The sequence below is a fragment of the Lissotriton vulgaris genome, chromosome 5, assembly GCF_964263255.1.
Source record: "Lissotriton vulgaris chromosome 5, aLisVul1.2, whole genome shotgun sequence".
In the NCBI taxonomy this organism is placed as follows: domain Eukaryota; kingdom Metazoa; phylum Chordata; class Amphibia; order Caudata; family Salamandridae; genus Lissotriton; species Lissotriton vulgaris.
Window position 1 is genome coordinate 1,544,380,681 of NC_141693.1, and position 22,383 is coordinate 1,544,403,063.

A 22,383-nucleotide genomic window follows, 5' to 3' on the forward strand; every position below is an offset into this window, starting at 1 on the left:
CTCAAAGGTTGTATACGTTTCATGAATTCTGACTTGCCCTATTCAAGTAGCTGAAAGCCTGTCACCACCTCTAGAAACAACAGTTACACCAATCCAATTCAAATCATTTTTTCCAAAGGAATATCTTCTGCCGGGTCAAAGTTGCATCTGACAAAGATAGGTGTTCAAAAATCTACTTTGTAGTTTCAGAACACCAACATGACTCTGAAGAGTACAGAAGTAAAATGGTACCATTTCAAAGTTCCTAATACCACATAAGCTTCTGAGCGGAAGCATGTAATAAATATATCAATTTTTCTTGAAAAGTAAGGGTGGATATTGGTTTTCACCTCAGATGGGACTCGAACCCACAATTCCTGGCTTAGGAGGCCACTGAGGCACAGATAAACACTTGCAGTCTAGTGGCATTATTTAAATGTATTCAATCGTCAAACACTGGTGTCTGCACACAGGACATTTCTCAGTTCTCTCCATAAGTAACCTTCCCATTTTCATCCTCTTCCATCCCCGACTTTAACACTCTGTTCTGTGCTATAATGGAGGCTCTGCATTTCGAGCAAGTGGAGAGAAATTGGAGGAGAACCACTTTCGACTCAACACTTCTTCTTTCCTGGATGCTTTTCTCAATAAACTGGGCTTTGACAGTGGTATCAAGCCGTCCTTGTCTTCAGCAGGACACAGAAACAGGCACCAAGTCTCCTAACCAAGTTCAACCACACTCTGCAACTTAATAGACCAATGCTTTACAAATTTGCCAACTGTGTCATCAGCAAAGGCAGCCAATGTGCCAATCTTTTATAATTCTTCTGTAGTACTTTTCTTTCTCGTAGGCAAAATTAGCACTTTAACTGCACAAATCATACAGATTTTACACTTGAAGCACTCCATGAACACCATGGCCTGGAAAAAAGACCCAACCACCAGCACCAAGGACGCCTTCAAAAACGCCACCCGCATTCACCACCAACTAATCCGAAAAGCCAAGAAAACAGCTTTCAAGGATCGACTTGACAACAACGCTCACAACAGCAAGGAACTTTTCAACATCGTCAAGGAATTTTCCAATCCCTCGGCCAACTCCAACGACATCACCCCCTCTCAAACCCTCTGCGACTCCCTAGCCTCATTTTTCCACAACAAGATTGCAGACATCCACAACAGCTTTGACAACCAACCCGGAAACCAACCCACCCTACCATTTGCTGATCATCTTCCCCCCGTGAACACCCTTAACGACTGGAACCCTATCTCCACTGAGGACACCATCCGCCTGATGAATTCCATCCACTCAGGATCCCCCACAGACCCATGTCCTCACCACATCTTCAACAAAGCAGACTCCGTCATAGCACCGCACCTCCGAGACGTCATCAACTGCTCATTCAACTCCGCCACCTTCCCGGAAGACTGGAAACACGCTGAACTCACCGCCCTTCTGAAAAAACCCACAGCAGACCCCACCGAACTCAAAAATTACCGCCCCATCTCGCTTCTTCCATTCCCGGCCAAAGTCATCGAAAAAGCTGTCAACAACCAGCTCGCCGCCTTCCTCGAAGCCAACAAATCCCTCGACCCCTCACAATCTGGCTTCCGAGCAAAACACAGCACTGAGACCGCCCTCATCGCAGCAACAGACGACATTCGAACTCTACTGGACAATGGAGACACAGTCGCCCTCATCCTCCTCGACCTCTCTGCAGCATTCGACACAGTCTGCCACAAAACCCTTTTACAACGCCTCAATAACATCGGAATCCAAGGAAAAGCACTTGAATGGATCACCTCGTTCCTCACCGGAAGAACCCAGAGAGTCCGCCTTCCACCATTCAAGTCCGAGGCCTCTGAAGTCATCTGCGGCGTACCACAAGGATCCTCACTCAGCCCCACCCTCTTCAACGTATACATGAGCCCCCTCGCGGCCATCGCACGCCAACACAACCTCAACATCATCTCTTACGCGGATGACACTCAACTGATCCTTTCTCTCACCAATGACCCCAGCACCGCCAAAACTAACCTACACGAAGGAATGAAAGAAGTTGCCGAATGGATGAAACAAAGCCGTCTGAAACTGAACTCAGACAAAACAGAAGTCCTCATCTTAGGTACATCCCCCTCTGCATGGGACGACTCCTGGTGGCCGGAAGCCCTCGGAAAAGCACCCATCCCGACAGACCACGCACGTAACCTAGGCGTCATCCTTGATTCTTCACTCTCAATGAACAGACAAGTCAGCGCCGTATCCTCTTCCTGCTTCAACATTCTTCGCATGCTCAGAAAAACATTTCGCTGGATCCCCTCCGACACAAGGAAAACAGTCACCCACGCTCTGGTCACGAGCCGATTGGACTACGGAAACACCCTCTACGCATGTACTACCGCAAAACTCCAGAAGAAACTCCAACGAATCCAAAACGCCTCAGCCAGACTCATATTAGACATCCCACGCAATGAACACATCTCTGGTCACCTTAAAGACCTCCACTGGCTACCCGTCAATAAGAGGATCACTTTCCGACTGCTTACCCACGCACACAAATCACTCTACAACATCGGTCCAGAATGCCTCAACTCACGACTGTCCTTCTACACCCCCTCCCGCCAACTACGTTCTTCCAGCCAAGCCCTCGCCACTGTACCTCGCATCAACAAGACCACCATGGGAGGCAGATCCTTTTCATACCTGGCTGCTAAAACATGGAACTCACTCCCCGCTTACCTTCGCCTTACCCAGAACCACCTAGCATTCAGAAAGCAACTTAAAACGTGGATATTTGACAAGTAATCCTCCTCCCCCTCCTAAGCGCCTTGAAACCCTCTGGGTATGTAGTGCGCTATACAAATTATATGACTTGACTTACTTACACACCTTGCATTTCATCTACACACCCTTAAGCTAAAAACCCATTCTGTCAAGTCAAAATTCTGCAAACCTATTACATATTCAGTGCGTGTACATAGAAGCACTTTTTAATGCCACTAAAATGGACAAGATTTTAGGCTGCAGATGCAATCTAAATGACTGTGCAGTATGTACTCCACTTCATGAATAATTAGGAATGAGAACATGATGGCTATAAGAGTATTGGAAGAGCCTGCTTCCATTCTGAATGGAAAGCTGAGTTGTGTGACCATTGGCAAAAACCGACCACGAAGGGACTCGCACCCTCAATCTTCTGATCCGAAGTCAGACGCCTTATCCATTAGGCCACGCAGTCATATGTCCTGTTATGCTTATTTTTATAATGTAGGTGGTATGCAAGGATGGAAAATATGATATTCATAGTTATTTAGGTTTACATCCCATTGTGTTTTTTCAGCTCCTTTCAATTAAAGCACTCTTTTGGAATCTATATAATGAGAATGTCACCAGTTCGATAAGCTTTTGTTTTCTTTTTTGCATTTAAACCTCTTTCTTCATGAGATTAAAGCTCAGTTGTATGCTTTACATAGCTCTGGATATTTCCAGAAGTGGAGAGAAACTGTTTTGACAGTAGTACAAACTGCTCCTTTCTGGATATGCCAATTTACACACACTCAAAGGTTGTATACGTTTCATGAATCCTGACTTGCCCTGTTCAAGTAGCTGAAAGCCTGTCACCACCTCTAGAAACAACAGTTACACCAATCCAATTCAAATCATTTTTTCCAAAGGAATATCTTCTGCCGGGTCAAAGTTGCATCTGACAAAGATAGGTGTTTAAAAATCTACTTTGTAGTTTCAGAACACCAACATGACTCTGAAGAGTACAGAAGTAAAATGGTACCATTTCAAAGTTCCTAATACCTCATACGCTTCTGAGCGGAAGCATGTAATACATATATCAATTTTTCTGGAAAAGTAAGAGTGGATATTGGTGTTCACCTCAGATGGGACTTGAACCCACAATCCCTGGCTTAGAAAGCCAGTGCCTTATCCATTAGGCCACTGAGGCACAGATAAACACTTGCAGTCTAGAGGCATTTTTTAAATGTATTCAATCGTCAAACACTGGTGTCTGCACACAGGACATTTCTCAGTTCTCTCCATAAGTAAACTTCCCATTTTCATCCTCTTCCATCCTCGACTTTAACACTCTGTTCTGTGCTATAATGGAGGCTCTGCATTTCGAGCAAGTGGAGAGAAATTGGAGGAGAACCACTTTCGACTCAACACTTCTTCTTTCCTGGATGCTTTTCTCAATAAACTGGGCTTTGACAGTGGTATCAAGCCGTCCTTGTCTTCTGCAGGACACAGAAACATGCACCAAGTCTCCTAACCAAGTTCAACCAAACTCTGCAACTTAATAGACCAATACTTTACAAATTTGCCAACTGTGTCATCAGCAAAGGCAGCCAATGTGCCAATCTTTTATAATTCTTCTGTAGTACTTTTCTTTCTCGTAGGCAAAATTAGCGCTTTAACTGCACAAATCATACAGATTTTACACTTGAAGCACTCCATGAACACATACTTACACACCTTGCATTTCATCTACACACCCTTAAGCTAAAAACCCATTCTGTCAAGTCAAAATTCTGCAAACCTATTACATATTCAGTGCGTGTACATAGAAGCACTTTTTAATGCCACTAAAATGGACAAGATTTTAGGCTGAAGATGCAATCTAAATGACTGTGCAGTATGTACTCCACTTCATGAATAATTAGGAATGAGAACATGATGGCATAAGAGTATTGGAAGAGCCTGCTTCCATTCTGAATGGAAAGCTGAGTTGTGTGACCATTGGCAAAAACCGACCACGAAGGGACTCGAACCCTCAATCTTCTGATCCGAAGTCAGACACCTTATCCATTAGGCCACGCGGTCATTTGTCCTGCTGTGCTTATTTTTATAATGTAGGTGGTATGCAAGGATGGAAAATATGATATTGATAGTTATTTAGGTTTACATCCCATTGTGTTTTTTCAGCTCCTTTCAATTAAAGCACTCTTTTGGAATCTATATAATGAGAATGTCACCAGTACGATAAGCTTTTGTTTTCTTTTTTGCATTTAAACCACTTTCTTCATGAGATTAAAGCTCAGTTGTATGCTTTACATAGCTCTGGATATTTCCAGAAGTGGAGAGAAACTGTTTTGACAGTAGTACAAACTGCTCCTTTCTGGATATGCCAATTTACACACACTCAAAGGTTGTATACGTTTCATGAATCCTGACTTGCCCTATTCAAGTAGCTGAAAGCCTGTCACCACCTCTAGAAACAACAGTTACACCAATCCAATTCAAATAATTTTTTCCAAAGGAATATCTTCTGCCGGGTCAAAGTTGCATCTGACAAAGATAGGTGTTTAAAAATCTACTTTGTAGTTTCAGAACACCAACATGACTCTGAAGAGTGCAGAAGTAAAATGGTACATTTCAAAGTTCCTAATACCACATAAGCTTCTGAGCGGAAGCATGTAATAAATATATCAATTTTTCTTGAAAAGTAAGGGTGGATATTGGTTTTCACATCAGATGGGACTCGAACCCACAATTCCTGGCTTAGGAGGCCACTGAGGCACAGATAAACACTTGCAGTCTAGAGGCATTATTTAAATGTATTCAATCGTCAAAAACTGGTGTCTGCACACAGGACAATTCTCAGTTCTCTCCATAAGTAACCTTCCCATTGTCATCCTCTTCCATCCCCGACTTTAACACTCTGTTCTGTGCTATAATGGAGGCTCTGCATTTCGAGCAAGTGGAGAGAAATTGGAGGAGAACCACTTTCGACTCAACACTTCTTCTTTCCTGGATGCTTTTCTCAATAAACTGGGCTTTGACAGTGGTATCAAGCCATCCTTGTCTTCAGCAGGACACAGAAACAGGCACCAAGTCTCCTAACCAAGTTCAACCACACTCTGCAACTTAATAGACCAATGCTTTACAAATTTGCCAACTGTGTCATCAGCAAAGGCAGCCAATGTGCCAATCTTTTATAATTCTTCTGTAGTACTTTTCTTTCTCGTAGGCAAAATTAGCACTTTAACTGCACAAATCATACAGATTTTACACTTGAAGCACTCCATGAACACATACTTACACACCTTGCATTTCATCTACACACCCTTAAGCTAAAAACCCATTCTGTCAAGTCAAAATTCTGCAACGCTATTACATATTCAGTGCGTGTACATAGAAGCACTTGTTAATGCCACTAACATGGACAAGATTTTAGGCTGAAGATGAAATCTAAATGACTGTGCAGTCCACTTCATGAATAATTAGGAATGAGAATATGATGGCTATAAGAGTATTGGAAGAGCCTGCTTCCATTCTGAATGGAAAGCTGAGTTGTGTGACCATTGGCAAAAACCGACCACTAAGGGACTCGAACCCTCAATCTTCTGATCTGAAGTCAGACGCCTTATCCATTAGGCCACGCGGTCATATGTCCTGCTGTGCTCATTTTTATAATGTAGGTGGTATGCAAGGATGGAAAATATGATATTCATAGGTATTTAGGTTTACATCCCATTGTGTTTTTTCAGCTCCTTTCAATTAAAGCTCTCTTTTGGAATCGATATAATGAGAATGTCACCAGTACGATAAGCTTTTGTTTTCTTTTTTGCATTTAAACCTCTTTCTTCATGAGATTAAAGCTCAGTTGTATGCTTTACATAGCACTGGATATTTCCAGAAGTGGAGAGAAACTGTTTTGACAGTAGTACAAACTGCTCCTTTCTGGATATGCCAATTTACACACACTCAAAGGTTGTATACGTTTCATGAATCCTGACTTGCCCTATTCAAGTAGCTGAAAGCCTGTCACCACCTCTGGAAACAACAGTTACACCAATCCAATTCAAATCATTTTTTCCAAAGGAATATCTTCTGCCGGGTCAAAGTTGCATCTGACAAAGATAGGTGTTTAAAAATCTACTTTGTAGTTTCAGAACACCAACATGACTCTGAAGAGTGCAGAAGTAAAATGGTACATTTCAAAGTTCCTAATACCACATAAGCTTCTGAGCGGAAGCATGTAATAAATATATCAATTTTTCTTGAAAAGTAAGGGTGGATATTGGTTTTCACATCAGATGGGACTCGAACCCACAATTCCTGGCTTAGGAGGCCACTGAGGCACAGATAAACACTTGCAGTCTAGAGGCATTATTTAAATGTATTCAATCGTCAAAAACTGGTGTCTGCACACAGGACAATTCTCAGTTCTCTCCATAAGTAACCTTCCCATTGTCATCCTCTTCCATCCCCGACTTTAACACTCTGTTCTGTGCTATAATGGAGGCTCTGCATTTCGAGCAAGTGGAGAGAAATTGGAGGAGAACCACTTTCGACTCAACACTTCTTCTTTCCTGGATGCTTTTCTCAATAAACTGGGCTTTGACAGTGGTATCAAGCCATCCTTGTCTTCAGCAGGACACAGAAACAGGCACCAAGTCTCCTAACCAAGTTCAACCACACTCTGCAACTTAATAGACCAATGCTTTACAAATTTGCCAACTGTGTCATCAGCAAAGGCAGCCAATGTGCCAATCTTTTATAATTCTTCTGTAGTACTTTTCTTTCTCGTAGGCAAAATTAGCACTTTAACTGCACAAATCATACAGATTTTACACTTGAAGCACTCCATGAACACATACTTACACACCTTGCATTTCATCTACACACCCTTAAGCTAAAAACCCATTCTGTCAAGTCAAAATTCTGCAACGCTATTACATATTCAGTGCGTGTACATAGAAGCACTTGTTAATGCCACTAACATGGACAAGATTTTAGGCTGAAGATGAAATCTAAATGACTGTGCAGTCCACTTCATGAATAATTAGGAATGAGAATATGATGGCTATAAGAGTATTGGAAGAGCCTGCTTCCATTCTGAATGGAAAGCTGAGTTGTGTGACCATTGGCAAAAACCGACCACTAAGGGACTCGAACCCTCAATCTTCTGATCTGAAGTCAGACGCCTTATCCATTAGGCCACGCGGTCATATGTCCTGCTGTGCTCATTTTTATAATGTAGGTGGTATGCAAGGATGGAAAATATGATATTCATAGGTATTTAGGTTTACATCCCATTGTGTTTTTTCAGCTCCTTTCAATTAAAGCTCTCTTTTGGAATCGATATAATGAGAATGTCACCAGTACGATAAGCTTTTGTTTTCTTTTTTGCATTTAAACCTCTTTCTTCATGAGATTAAAGCTCAGTTGTATGCTTTACATAGCACTGGATATTTCCAGAAGTGGAGAGAAACTGTTTTGACAGTAGTACAAACTGCTCCTTTCTGGATATGCCAATTTACACACACTCAAAGGTTGTATACGTTTCATGAATCCTGACTTGCCCTATTCAAGTAGCTGAAAGCCTGTCACCACCTCTGGAAACAACAGTTACACCAATCCAATTCAAATCATTTTTTCCAAAGGAATATCTTCTGCCGGGTCAAAGTTGCATCTGACAAAGATAGGTGTTTAAAAATCTACTTTGTAGTTTCAGAACACCAACATGACTCTGAAGAGTGCAGAAGTAAAATGGTACATTTCAAAGTTCCTAATACCACATAAGCTTCTGAGCGGAAGCATGTAATAAATATATCAATTTTTCTTGAAAAGTAAGGGTGGATATTGGTTTTCACATCAGATGGGACTCGAACCCACAATTCCTGGCTTAGGAGGCCACTGAGGCACAGATAAACACTTGCAGTCTAGAGGCATTATTTAAATGTATTCAATCGTCAAAAACTGGTGTCTGCACACAGGACAATTCTCAGTTCTCTCCATAAGTAACCTTCCCATTGTCATCCTCTTCCATCCCCGACTTTAACACTCTGTTCTGTGCTATAATGGAGGCTCTGCATTTCGAGCAAGTGGAGAGAAATTGGAGGAGAACCACTTTCGACTCAACACTTCTTCTTTCCTGGATGCTTTTCTCAATAAACTGGGCTTTGACAGTGGTATCAAGCCGTCCTTGTCTTCAGCAGGACACAGAAACAGGCACCAAGTCTCCTAACCAAGTTCAACCACACTCTGCAACTTAATAGACCAATGCTTTACAAATTTGCCAACTGTGTCATCAGCAAAGGCAGCCAATGTGCCAATCTTTTATAATTCTTCTGTAGTACTTTTCTTTCTCGTAGGCAAAATTAGCACTTTAACTGCACAAATCATACAGATTTTACACTTGAAGCACTCCATGAACACATACTTACACACCTTGCATTTCATCTACACACCCTTAAGCTAAAAACCCATTCTGTCAAGTCAAAATTCTGCAACGCTATTACATATTCAGTGCGTGTACATAGAAGCACTTGTTAATGCCACTAACATGGACAAGATTTTAGGCTGAAGATGAAATCTAAATGACTGTGCAGTCCACTTCATGAATAATTAGGAATGAGAATATGATGGCTATAAGAGTATTGGAAGAGCCTGCTTCCATTCTGAATGGAAAGCTGAGTTGTGTGACCATTGGCAAAAACCGACCACTAAGGGACTCGAACCCTCAATCTTCTGATCTGAAGTCAGACGCCTTATCCATTAGGCCACGCGGTCATATGTCCTGCTGTGCTCATTTTTATAATGTAGGTGGTATGCAAGGATGGAAAATATGATATTCATAGGTATTTAGGTTTACATCCCATTGTGTTTTTTCAGCTCCTTTCAATTAAAGCTCTCTTTTGGAATCGATATAATGAGAATGTCACCAGTACGATAAGCTTTTGTTTTCTTTTTTGCATTTAAACCTCTTTCTTCATGAGATTAAAGCTCAGTTGTATGCTTTACATAGCACTGGATATTTCCAGAAGTGGAGAGAAACTGTTTTGACAGTAGTACAAACTGCTCCTTTCTGGATATGCCAATTTACACACACTCAAAGGTTGTATACGTTTCATGAATCCTGACTTGCCCTATTCAAGTAGCTGAAAGCCTGTCACCACCTCTGGAAACAACAGTTACACCAATCCAATTCAAATCATTTTTTCCAAAGGAATATCTTCTGCCGGGTCAAAGTTGCATCTGACAAAGATAGGTGTTTAAAAATCTACTTTGTAGTTTCAGAACACCAACATGACTCTGAAGAGTACAGAAGTAAAATGGTACCATTTCAAAGTTCCTAATACCTCATACGCTTCTGAGCGGAAGCATGTAATAAATATATCAATTTTTCTGGAAAAGTAAGAGTGGATATTGGTGTTCACCTCAGATGGGACTTGAACCCATAATCCCTGGCTTAGAAAGCCAGTGCCTTATCCATTAGGCCACTGAGGTACAGATAAACACTTGCAGTCTAGAGGCATTTTTTAAATGTATTCAATCGTCAAACACTGGTGTCTGCACACAGGACATTTCTCAGTTCTCTCCATAAGTAAACTTCCCATTTTCATCCTCTTCCATCCCCGACTTTAACACTCTGTTCTGTGCTATAATGGAGGCTCTGCATTTCGAGCAAGTGGAGAGAAATTGGAGGAGAACCACTTTCGACTCAACACTTCTTCTTTCCTGGATGCTTTTCTCAATAAACTGGGCTTTGACAGTGGTATCAAGCCGTCCTTGTCTTCAGCAGGACACAGAAAAGGGCACCAAGTCTCCTAACCAAGTTCAACCACACTCTGCAACTTAATAGACCAATGCTTTACAAATTAGCCAACTGTGTCATCAGAAAAGGCAGCCAATGTGCCAATCCTTTATAATTTTTCTGTAGTACTTTTCTTTCTCGTAGGCAAAATTAGCACTTTAACTGCACAAATCATACAGATTTTACACTTGAAGCACTCCATGAACACATACTTACACACCTTGAATTTCATCTACACACCCTTAAGCTAAAAACCCATTCTGTCAAGTCAAAATTCTGCAAACCTATTACATATTCAGTGTGTGTACATAGAAGCACTTTTTAATGCCACTAAAATGGACAAGATTTTAGGCTGAAGATGCAATCTAAATGACTGTGCAGTATGTACTCCACTTCATGAATAATTAGGAATGAGAACATGATGGCTATAAGAGTATTGGAAGAGCCTGCTTCCATTATGAATGGAAAGCTGAGTTGTGTGACCATTGGCAAAAACCGACCACAAAGGGACTCGAACCCTCAATCTTATGATCCGAAGTCAGACGCCTTATCCATTAGGCCACGCAGTCATATGTCCTGCTGTGCTCATTTTTATAATGTAGGTGGTATGCAAGGATGGGAAATATGATATTCATAGTAATTTAGGTTTACATCCCATTGTGTTTTTTCAGCTCCTTTCAATTAAAGCACTCTTTTGGAATCTATATAATGAGAATGTCACCAGTACGATAAGCTTTTGTTTTCTTTTTTGCATTTAAACCTCTTTCTTCATGAGATTAAAGCTCAGTTGTATGCTTTACATAGCTCTGGATATTTCCAGAAGTGGAGAGAAACTGTTTTGACAGTAGTACAAACTGCTCCTTTCTGGATATGCCAATTTACACACGCTCAAAGGTTGTATATGTTTCATGAATCCTGACTTTCCCTATTCAAGTAGCTGAAAGCCTGTCACCACCTCTAGAAACAACAGTTACACCAATCCAATTCAAATCATTTTTTCCAAAGGAATATCTTCTGCCGGGTCAAAGTTGCATCTGACAAAGATAGGTGTTTAAAAATCTACTTTGTAGTTTCAGAACACCAACATGACCCTGAAGAGTACAGAAGTAAAATAGTACCATTTCAAAGTTCCTAATACCTCATAAGCTTCTGAGCGGAAGCATGTAATAAATATATAAATTTTTCTAGAAAAGTAATAGTGGATATTGGTTTTCACTTCAGATGGGACTCGAACCCACAATCCCTGCTTAGGAGGCCAGTGCCTTAACCATTAGGCCACTGAGGCACAGATAAACACTTGCAGTCTAGAGGCATTATTTAAATGTATTCAATCGTCAAACACTGGTGTCTGCACACAGGACATTTCTCAGTTCTCTCCATAAGTAAACTTCCCATTTTCATCCTCTTCCATCCCCGACTTTAACACTCTGTTCTGTCCTATAACGGAGGCTCTGCATTTCGAGCAAGTGGAGAGAAATTGGAGGAGAACCACTTTCGACTCAACACTTCTTCTTTCCTGGATGCTTTTCTCAATAAACTGGGCTTTGACTGTGGTATCAAGCCGTCCTTGTCTTCAGCAGGACACAGAAACAGGCACCAAGTCTCCTAACCAAGTTCAACCACACTCTGCAACTTAATAGACCAATGCTTTACAAATTAGCCAACTGTGTCATCAGCAAAGGCAGCCAATGTGCCAATCCTTTATAATTCTTCTGTAGTACTTTTCTTTCCCGTAGGCAAAATTAGCACTTTAACTGCACAAATCATACAGATTTTACACTTGAAGCACTCCATGAACACATACTTACACACCTTGCATTTCATCTACACACCCTTAAGCTAAAAACCCATTCTGTCAAGTCAAAATTCTGCAAACCTATTGCATATTCAGTGCGTGTACATAGAAGCACTTTTTAATGCCACTAAAATGTACAAGATTTTAGGCTGAAGATGTAATCTAAATGACTGTGCAGTATTTACTCCACTTCATGAATAATTAGGAATGAGAACATGATGGCTATAAGAGTATTAGAAGAGCCTGCTTCCATTCTGAATGGAAAGCTGAGTTGTGTGACCATTGGCAAAAACCGACCACGAAGGGACTCAAACCCTCAATCTTCTGATCCGAAGTCCGACGCCTTATCCATTAGGCCACGCAGTCATATGTCTTGTTGTGCTTACTTTTATAATGTAGGCAGTATGCAAGGATGGAAAATATGATATTCATAGTTATTTAGGTTTACATCCCATTGTGTTTTTTTCAGCTCCTTTCAATTAAAGCACTCTTTTGGAATCTATATAATGAGAATGTCACCAGAGCGATAAGCTTTTGTTTTCTTTTTTGCATTTAAACCTCTTTCTTCATGAGATTAAAGCACATTTGTATGCTTAACATAGCTCTGGATATTTCCAGAAGTGGAGAGAAACTGTTTTGACAGTAGTACAAACTGCTCCTTTCTGGATATGCCAATTTACACACACTCAAAGGTTGTATACGTTTCATGAATCCTGACTTGCCCTATTCAAGTAGCTGAAAGCCTGTCACCACCTCTGGAAACAACAGTTACACCAATCCAATTCAAATCATTTTTTCCAAAGGAATATATTCTGCCGGGTCAAAGTTGCATCTGACAAAGATAGGTGTTTAAAAATCTACTTTGTAGTTTCAGAACACCAACATGACCCTGAAGAGTACAGAAGTAAAATAGTACCATTTCAAAGTTCCTAATACCTCATAAGCTTCTGAGCTGAAGTATGTAATAAATATATACATTTTTCTGGAAAAGTAAGAGTGGATATTGGTTTTCACCTCAGATGGGACTCGAACCCAAAATCCCTGGCTTAGGAGGCCAGTGCCTTATCCATTAGGCCACTGAGGCACACATAAAAACTAGCAGTCTAGAGGCATTATTTAAATGTATTCAACCGTCAAACACTGGTGTCTGCACACAGGACATTTCTCAGTTCTCTCCAGAAGTAAACTTCCCATTTTCATCCTCTTCCATCCCCGACTTTAACACTCTGTTCTGTGCTATAATGGAGGCTCTGCATTTCGAGCAAGTGGAGAGAAATTGGAGGAGAACCACTTTCGACTCAACACTTCTTCTTTCCTGGATGCTTTTCTCAATAAACTGGGCTTTGACAGTGGTATCAAGCCGTCCTTGTCTTCAGCAGGACACAGAAAAGGGCACCAAGTCTCCTAACCAAGTTCAACCACACTCTGCAACTTAATAGACCAATGCTTTACAAATTAGCCAACTGTGTCATCAGAAAAGGCAGCCAATGTGCCAATCCTTTATAATTCTTCTGTAGTACTTTTCTTTCTCGTAGGCAAAATTAGCACTTTAACTGCACAAATCATACAGATTTTACACTTGAAGCACTCCATGAACACATACTTACACACCTTGAATTTCATCTACACACCCTCAAGCTAAAAACCCATTCTGTCAAGTCAAAATTCTGCAAACCTATTACATATTCAGTGTGTGTACATAGAAGCACTTTTTAATGCCACTAAAATGGACAAGATTTTAGGCTGAAGATGCAATCTAAATGACTGTGAAGTATGTACTCCACTTCATGAATAATTAGGAATGAGAACATGATGGCTATAAGAGTATTGGAAGAGCCTGCTTCCATTCTGAATGGAAAGCTGAGTTGTGTGACCATTGGCAAAAACCGACCACGAAGGGACTCGAACCCTCAATCTTCTGATCCAAAGTCAGACGCCTTATCCATTAGGCCACGCAGTCATATGTCCGGCTGTGCTCATTTTTATAATGTAGGTGGTATGCAAGGATGGGAAATATGATATTCATAGTAATTTAGGTTTACATCCCATTGTGTTTTTTCAGCTCCTTTCAATTAAAGCACTCTTTTGGAATCTATATCATGAGAATGTCACCAGTACGATAAGCTTTTGTTTTCTTTTTTGCATTTAAACCTCTTTCTTCATGAGATTAAAGCTCAGTTGTATGCTTTACATAGCTCTGGATATTTCCAGAAGTGGAGAGAATCTGTTTTGACAGTAGTACAAACTGCTCCTTTCTGGATATGCCAATTTACACACGCTCAAAGGTTGTATATGTTTCATGAATCCTGACTTGCCCTATTCAAGTAGCTGAAAGCCTGTCACCACCTCTAGAAACAACAGTTACACCAATCCAATTCAAATCATTTTTTCCAAAGGAATATCTTCTGCCGGGTCAAAGTTGCATCTGACAAAGATAGGTGTTTAAAAATCTACTTTGTAGTTTCAGAACACCAACATGACCCTGAAGAGTACAGAAGTAAAATAGTACCATTTCAAAGTTCCTAATACCTCATAAGCTTCTGAGCGGAAGCATGTAATAAATATATACATTTTTCTGGAAAAGTAAGAGTGGATATTGGTTTTCACCTCAGATGGGACTCAAACCCACAATCCCTGGCTTAGGAGGTCAGTGCCTTATCCATTAGGCCACTGAGGGACAGATAAACTCTTGCACTCTAGAGGCATTATTTAAATGTATTCAACCGTCAAACACTGGTGTCTGCACACAGGACATTTCTCAGTTCTCTCCATAAGTAAACTTTCCATTTTCATCCTCTTCCATCCCAGACTTTAACACTCTGTTCTGTGCTATAATGGAGGCTCTGCATTTTGAGCAAGTGGAGAGAAATTGGAGGAGAACCACTTTTGACTCAACACTTCTTCTTTCCTGGATGCTTTTCTCAATAAACTGGGCTTTGACAGTGGTATCAAGCCGTCCTTGTCTTCAGCAGGACACAGAAACAGGCACCAAGTCTCCTTACCAAGTTCAACCACACTCTGCAACTTAATAGACCAATGCTTTACAAATTAGCCAACTATGTCATCAGCAAAGGCAGCCAATGTGCCAATCCTTTATAATTCTTCTGTAGTACTTTTCATTCTCGTAGGCAAAATTAGCACTTTAACTGCACAAATCATACAGATTTTACACTTGAAGCACTCCATGAACACATACTTACACACCTTGCATTTCATCTACACACCCTTAAGCTAAAAACCCATTCTGTCAAGTCAAAATTCTGCAACCCTATTACATATTCAGTGCGTGTACATAGAAGCATTTCTTAATGCCACTAACATGGACAAGATTTTAGGCTGAAGAAGCAATCTAAATGACTGTGCAGTATGTACTCCGCTTCATTAATAATTAGGAATGAGAACATGATGGCTATAAGAGTATTGGAAGAGCCTGCTTCCATTCTGAATGGAAAGCTGAGTTGTGTGACCATTGGCAAAAACCGACCATGAAGGGACTCGAGCCCTCAATCTTCTGATTCAAAGTCAGACGCCTTATCCATTAGGCCACGCAGTCATATGTCCTGCTGTGCTTATTTTTATAATGTAGGTGGTATGCAAGGATGGGAAATATGATATTGATTAGGTTTACATCCCATTGTGTTTTTTCAGCTCCTTTCAATTAAAGCACTCTTTTGGAATCGATATAATGAGAATGTCACCAGTACGATAAGCTTTTGTTTTCTTTTTTGCATTTAAACCTCTTTCTTCATGAGATTAAAGCTCAGTTGTATGCTTTACATAGCACTGGATATTTCCAGAAGTGGAGAGAAACTGTTTTGACAGTAGTACAAACTGCTCCTTTCTGGATATGCCAATTTACACACCCTCAAAGGTTGTATATGTTTCATGAATCCTGACTTGCCCTATTCAAGTAGCTGAAAGCCTGTCACCACCTCTAGAAACAACAGTTACACCAATCCAATTCAAATCATTTTTTCCAAAGGAATATCTTCTGCCGGGTCAAAGTCCATCTGACAAAGATAGGTGTTTAAAAATCTACTTTGTAGTTTCAGAACACCAACATGACTCTGAAGAGTACAGAAGTAAAATGGTACCATTTCAAAGTTCCTAATACCACATAAGCTTCTGAGCGGAAGCATGTAATAAATATATCAATTTTTCTGGAAAAGTAAGATTGAATATTTGTTTTCACCTCAGATGGGACTCGAACCCACAATCCCTGGCTTAGGAGGCCAGTGGCTTAACCATTAGGCCACTGAGGCTCAGATAAACACTTGCAGTCTAGAGGCATTATTTAAATGTATTCAATCGTCAAACACTGGTGTCTGCACACAGGACATTTCTCAGTTCTCTCCATAAGTAAACTTCCCATTTTCATCCTCTTCCATCCCCGACTTTAACACTCTGTTCTGTGCTATAATGGAGGCTCTGCATTTCGAGCAAGTGGAGAGAAACTGGAGGAGAACCACTTCCGACTCAACACTTCTTCTTTCCTGGATGCTTTTCTCAATAAACTGGGCTTTGACAGTGGTATAAAGCCGTCCTTGTCTTCAGCAGGACACAGAAACAGGCACCAAGTCTCCTAACCAAGTTCAACCACACTCTGCAACTTAATGGACCAATGCTTTACAAATTAGCCAACTGTGTCATCAGCAAAGGCAGCCAATGTGCCAATCCTTTATAATTCTTCTGTAGTACTTTTCTTTCTCGTAGGCAAAATTAGCACTTTAACTGTACAAATCATACAGATTTTACACTTGAAGCACTCCATGAACACATACTTACACACCTTGCATTTCATCTACACACCCTTAAGCTAAAAACCCATTCTGTCAAGTCAAAATTCTGCAACTCTATTACATATTCAGTGCGTGTACATAGAAGCACTTCTTAATGCCACTAACATGGACAAGATTTTAGGCTGAAGATGCAATCTAAATGACTGTGCACTCCACTTCATGAATAATTAGGAATGAGAACATGATGGCTATAAGAGTATTGGAAGAGCCTGCTTCCATTCTGAATGGAAAGCTGAATTGTGTAACCATTGGCAAAAACCGACCACGAAGGGACTCGAACCCTCAATCTTCTGATCCAACAGACGCCTTATCCATTAGGCCACGCGGTCATATGTCCTTTTGTGCTTATTTTTATAATGTAGGTGGTATGCAAATGTGGGAAATATGATATTGATAGTTATTTAGGTTTACATCCCATTGTGTTTTTTCAGCTCCTTTCAATTAAAACACTCTTTTGGAATCTATATAATGAGAAGGTCACCAGTACGATAAGCTTTTGTTTTCTTTATTGCATTTAAACCTCTTTCTTCATGAGATTAAAGCTCAGTTGTATGCTTTACATAGCTCTGGATATTTCCAGAAGTGGAGAGAAACTGTTTTGACAGTAGTACAAACTGCTCCTTTCTGGATATGCCAATTTACACACACTCAAAGGTTGTATACGTTTCATGAATCCTGACTTGCCCTATTCAAGTAGCTGAAAACCTGTCACCACCTCTAGAAACAACAGTTACACCAATCCAATTCAAATCATTTTTTCCAAAGGAATATCTTCTGCCGGGTCAAAGTTGCATCTGACAAAGATAGGGGTTTAAAAATCTACTTTGTAGTTTCAGAACACCAACATGACTCTGAAGAGTGCAGAAGTAAAATGGTACCATGTCAAAGTTCCTAATACCTCATAAGCTTCTGAGCTCAAGCATGTAATAAATATATAAATTTTTCTTGAAAAGTAAGAGTGGATATTGGTTTTCACCTCAGATGGGACTCGAACCACACAACCCCTGGCTTAGGAGGCCAGTGCCTTATCCATTAGGCCACTGAGGCACAGATAAACACTGATAGTCTAGAGGCATTATTTAAATGTATTCAATCCTCAAACACTAGTGTCTGCACACAGGACATTTCTCAGTTCTCTCCACAAGTAAACTTCCCATTTTCATCCTCTTCCATCCACGACTTTAACACTCTGTTCTGTGCTATAATGGAGGCTCTGCATTTCGAGCAAGTGGAGAGAAATTAGAGGAGAACCACTTTCGACTCAACACTTCTTCTTTCCTGGATGCTTTTCTCAATAAACTGGGCTTTGACAGTGGTATCAAGCCGTCCTTGTCTTCAGCAGGACAAAGAAACAGGCACCAAGTCTCCTAACCAAGTTCAACCACACTCTGCAACTTAATAGACCAATGCTTTACAAATTTGCCAACTCTGTCATCAGCAAAGGCAGCCAATGTGCCAATCCTTTATAATTCTTCTGTAGTACTTTTCTTTCTTGTAGGCAAAATTAGCACTTTAACTGCACAAATCGTACAGATTTTACACTTGAGGCACTCCATGAACACATACTTACACACCTTGCATTTCATCTACACACCCTTAAGCTAAAAACCCATTCTGTCTAGTCAAAATTCTGCAACCCTATTACATATTCAGTGCGTGTACACAGAAGCACTTCTTAATGCCACTAACATGGACAAGATTTTAGGCTGAAGATGCAATCTAAATGACTGTGCAGTATGTACTCCACTTCATGAATAATTAGGAATGAGAACATGATGGCTATAAGAGTATTGGAAGAGCCTGCTTCCATTCTGAATGGAAAGGTGAATTGTTTGACCATTGGCAAAAACCGACCACAAAGGGACTCGAACCCTCAATCTTTGATCCGAAGTCAGACGCCTTATCCATTAGGCCACGCGGTCATATGTCCTTTTGTGCTTATTTTTATAATCTAGGTGGTATGCAAGGATGGGAAATATGATATTGATAGTTATTTAGGTTTACATCCCATTGTGTTTTTTCAGCTCCTTTCAATTAAAGCACTCTTTTGGAATCTATGTAATGAGAATGTCACCAGTACGATAAGCTTTTGTTTTCTTTTTTGCATTTAAACCTCTTTCTTCATGAGATTAAAGCTCAGTTGTATGCTTTACATAGCTCTGGATATTTCCAGAAGTGGAGAGAAACTGTTTTGACAGTAGTACAAACTGCTCCTTTCTGGATATGCCAATTTACACACACTCAAAGGTTGTATACGTTTCATGAATCCTGACTTGCCCTATTCAAGTAGCTGAAAGCCTGTCACCACCTCAAGAAACAACAGTTACACCAATCCAATTCAAATCATTTTTTCCAAAGGAAAATCTTCTGCCGGGTCAAAGTTGCATCTGACAAAGATAGGTGTTTAAAAATCTACTTTGTAGTTTCAGAACACCAATATGACTCTGAAGAGTACAGAAGTAAAATGGTACCATTTCAAAGTTCCTAATGCCTCATAAGCTTCTGAGCGGAAGCATGTAATAAATATATAAATTTTTCTGGAAAAGTAAGAGTGGATATTGGTTTTCCCCTCAGATGGGACTCGAACCCACAATCCCTGGCTTAGGAGGCCAGTGCCTTATCCATTAGGCCACTGAGGTACAGATACACTAGCAGTCTAGAGGCATTATTTAAATGTATTCAATCGTCACACACTGGTGTCTGCACACAGGACATTTCTCAGTTCTCTTCATAAGTAAACTTCCCATTTTCATCCTCTTCCATCCCCGACTTTAACACTCTGTTCTGTGCTATAATGGAGGCTCTGCATTTCGAGCAAGTGGAGAGAAATTGGTGGAGAACCACTTTCGACTCAACACTTCTTCTTTCCTGTATGCTTTTCTCAATAAACTGGGCTTTGACAGTGGTATCAAGCCGTCCTTGTTTTCAGCAGGACACAGAAACAGGCACCAAGTCTCCTAACCAAGTTCAACCACACTCTGCAACTTAGTAGACCAATGCTTTACAAATTTGCCAACTGTGTCATCAGCAAAGGCAGCCAATGTGCCAATCTTTTATAATTCTTCTGTAGTACTTTTCTTCCTCGTAGGCAAAATTAGCACTTTAACTGCACAAATCGTACAGATTTTACACTTGAGGCACTCCATGAACACATACTTACACACCTTGCATTTCATCTACACACCCTTAAGCTAAAAACCCATTCTGTCAAGTCAAAATTCTGCAACCCTATTACATATTCAGTGCGTGTACATAGAAGGACTTCTTAATGCCACTAACATGGACAAGATTTTAGGCTGAAGATGCAATCTAAATGACTCTGCAATATGTACTCCACTTCATGAATAATTAGGAATGAGAACATGATGGCTATAAGAGTATTGGAAGAGCCTGCTTACATTCTGAATGGAAAGCTGAGTTGTGTGACCATTGGCAAACACCAACCATGAAGGGACTCGAACCCTCAATCTTCTGATCCAAAGTCAGACGCCTTATCCATTAGGCCACGCAGTCATATGTCCTGTGTGCTTATTTTTATAATGTAGGTGGTATGCAAGGATGGAAAATATGATATTGATAGTTATTTAGGTTTACATCCCATTGTGTTTTTTCAGCTCCTTTCAATTAAAGCACTCTTTTGGAATCTATATAATGAGAATGTCACCAGTACGATAAGCTTTTGTTTTCTTTTTTGCATTTAAACCTCTTTCTTCATGAGATTAAAGCTCAGTTGTATGCTTTACATAGCTCTGGATATTTCCAGAAGTGGAGAGAAACTGTTTTGACAGTAGTACAAACTGCTCCTTTCTGGATATGCCAATTTACACACACTCACAGGTTGTATACGTTTCATGAATGCTGACTTGCCCTATTCAAGTAGCTGAAAGCCTGTCACCACCTCTCGAAACAACAGTTACATCAATCCAATTCAAATCATTTTTTCCAAAGGAATATCTTCTGCCGGGTCAAAGTTGCATCTGACAAAGATAGGTGTTTAAAAATCTACTTTGTAGTTTCAGAACACCAACATGACTCTGAAGAGTACAGAAGTAAAATGGTACCATTTCAAAGTTCCTAATACCTCATAAGCTTCTGAGCGGAAGCATGTAATAAATATATCAATTTTTCTGGAAAAGTAAGAGTGGATATTGGTTTTCACCTCAGATGGGACTTGAACCCACAATCCATGGCTTAGGAGGCCAGTGCCTTATCCATTAGGCCACTGAGGCACAGATAAACACTTGCAATCTAGAGGCATTATTTAAATGTATTCAATAGTTAAAACTTGGATATTCGACAAGTAATTCCCCACCCTTCTTCAAGCACCTTGAGACCCTCTGGGTATGTAGCGCGCTATATAAATCTCTGACTTGACTTGACTTGACTCTGCACACAGGACATTTCTCAGTTCTCACCATAAGTAAACTTCCCATTTTCATCCTCTTCCATCCACGACTTTACCACTCTGTTCTGTGCTATAATGGAGCCTCAGCATTCCGAGCAAGTGGAGAGAAATTGGAGGAGAACCACTTTCGACTCAACACTTCTTCTTTCCTGGATGCTTTTCTCAATAAACTGGGCTTTAACAGTGGTATCAAGCCGTCCTTGTCTTCAGCAGGACACAGAAACAGGCACCAAGTCTCCTAACCAAGTTCAACCACACTCTGCAACTTCATAGACCAATGCTTTACAAATTAGCCAACTGTGTCATCAGCAAAGGCAGCCAATGTGCCAATCCTTTATAATTCTTCTGTAGTACTTTTCTTTCTCGTAGGCAAAATTAGCACTTTAACTGTACAAATCATACAGATTTTACACTTGAAGCACTCCATGAACACATACTTACACACCTTGCATTTCATCTACACACCCTTAAGCTAAAAACCCATTCTGTCAAGTCAAAATTCTGCAACTCTATTACATATTCAGTGCGTGTACATAGAAGCACTTCTTAATGCCACTAACATGGACAAGATTTTAGGCTGAAGATGCAATCTAAATGACTGTGCAGTATGTACTCCACTTCATTAATAATTAGGAATGAGAACATGATGGCTATAAGAGTATTGGAAGAGCCTGCTTCCATTATGAATGGAAAGCTGAATTGTGTAACCATTGGCAAAAACCGACCACGAAGGGACTCGAACCCTCAATCTTCTGATCCAACAGACGCCTTATCCATTAGGCCACGCGGTCATATGTCCTTTTGTGCTTATTTTTATAATGTAGGTGGTATGCAAGGATGGGAAATATGATATTG

General features: G+C 40.4%; 11 non-coding genes across 11 annotated transcripts; all 11 read right to left on the reverse strand.

The window, feature by feature from the left end:
• Positions 1-3,145: 3,145 nt before the first annotated feature.
• Positions 3,146-3,218, reverse strand: TRNAR-UCG (transfer RNA arginine (anticodon UCG)). Its single transcript has one exon. It is a non-coding gene; the product is annotated as a tRNA-Arg (tRNA).
• A 644-nt stretch (positions 3,219-3,862) lies between these two features.
• Positions 3,863-3,935, reverse strand: TRNAR-UCU (transfer RNA arginine (anticodon UCU)). Its single transcript has one exon. It is a non-coding gene; the product is annotated as a tRNA-Arg (tRNA).
• An 802-nt stretch (positions 3,936-4,737) lies between these two features.
• On the reverse strand, positions 4,738-4,810 carry TRNAR-UCG (transfer RNA arginine (anticodon UCG)). The gene has a single exon. It is a non-coding gene; the product is annotated as a tRNA-Arg (tRNA).
• A 5,339-nt stretch (positions 4,811-10,149) lies between these two features.
• Positions 10,150-10,222, reverse strand: TRNAR-UCU (transfer RNA arginine (anticodon UCU)). Its single transcript has one exon. It is a non-coding gene; the product is annotated as a tRNA-Arg (tRNA).
• Positions 10,223-11,025: 803 nt separating this feature from the next.
• TRNAR-UCG (transfer RNA arginine (anticodon UCG)) lies at positions 11,026-11,098 on the reverse strand. The gene has a single exon. It is a non-coding gene; the product is annotated as a tRNA-Arg (tRNA).
• A 2,237-nt stretch (positions 11,099-13,335) lies between these two features.
• TRNAR-CCU (transfer RNA arginine (anticodon CCU)) lies at positions 13,336-13,408 on the reverse strand. The gene has a single exon. It is a non-coding gene; the product is annotated as a tRNA-Arg (tRNA).
• Positions 13,409-14,211: 803 nt separating this feature from the next.
• TRNAQ-UUG (transfer RNA glutamine (anticodon UUG)) lies at positions 14,212-14,284 on the reverse strand. The gene has a single exon. It is a non-coding gene; the product is annotated as a tRNA-Gln (tRNA).
• A 2,229-nt stretch (positions 14,285-16,513) lies between these two features.
• On the reverse strand, positions 16,514-16,586 carry TRNAR-CCU (transfer RNA arginine (anticodon CCU)). The gene has a single exon. It is a non-coding gene; the product is annotated as a tRNA-Arg (tRNA).
• A 1,510-nt stretch (positions 16,587-18,096) lies between these two features.
• Positions 18,097-18,170, reverse strand: TRNAR-CCU (transfer RNA arginine (anticodon CCU)). Its single transcript has one exon. It is a non-coding gene; the product is annotated as a tRNA-Arg (tRNA).
• Positions 18,171-19,689: 1,519 nt separating this feature from the next.
• Positions 19,690-19,762, reverse strand: TRNAR-CCU (transfer RNA arginine (anticodon CCU)). Its single transcript has one exon. It is a non-coding gene; the product is annotated as a tRNA-Arg (tRNA).
• Positions 19,763-21,279: 1,517 nt separating this feature from the next.
• TRNAR-CCU (transfer RNA arginine (anticodon CCU)) lies at positions 21,280-21,352 on the reverse strand. The gene has a single exon. It is a non-coding gene; the product is annotated as a tRNA-Arg (tRNA).
• Between the last annotated feature and the right edge of the window lie 1,031 nt (positions 21,353-22,383).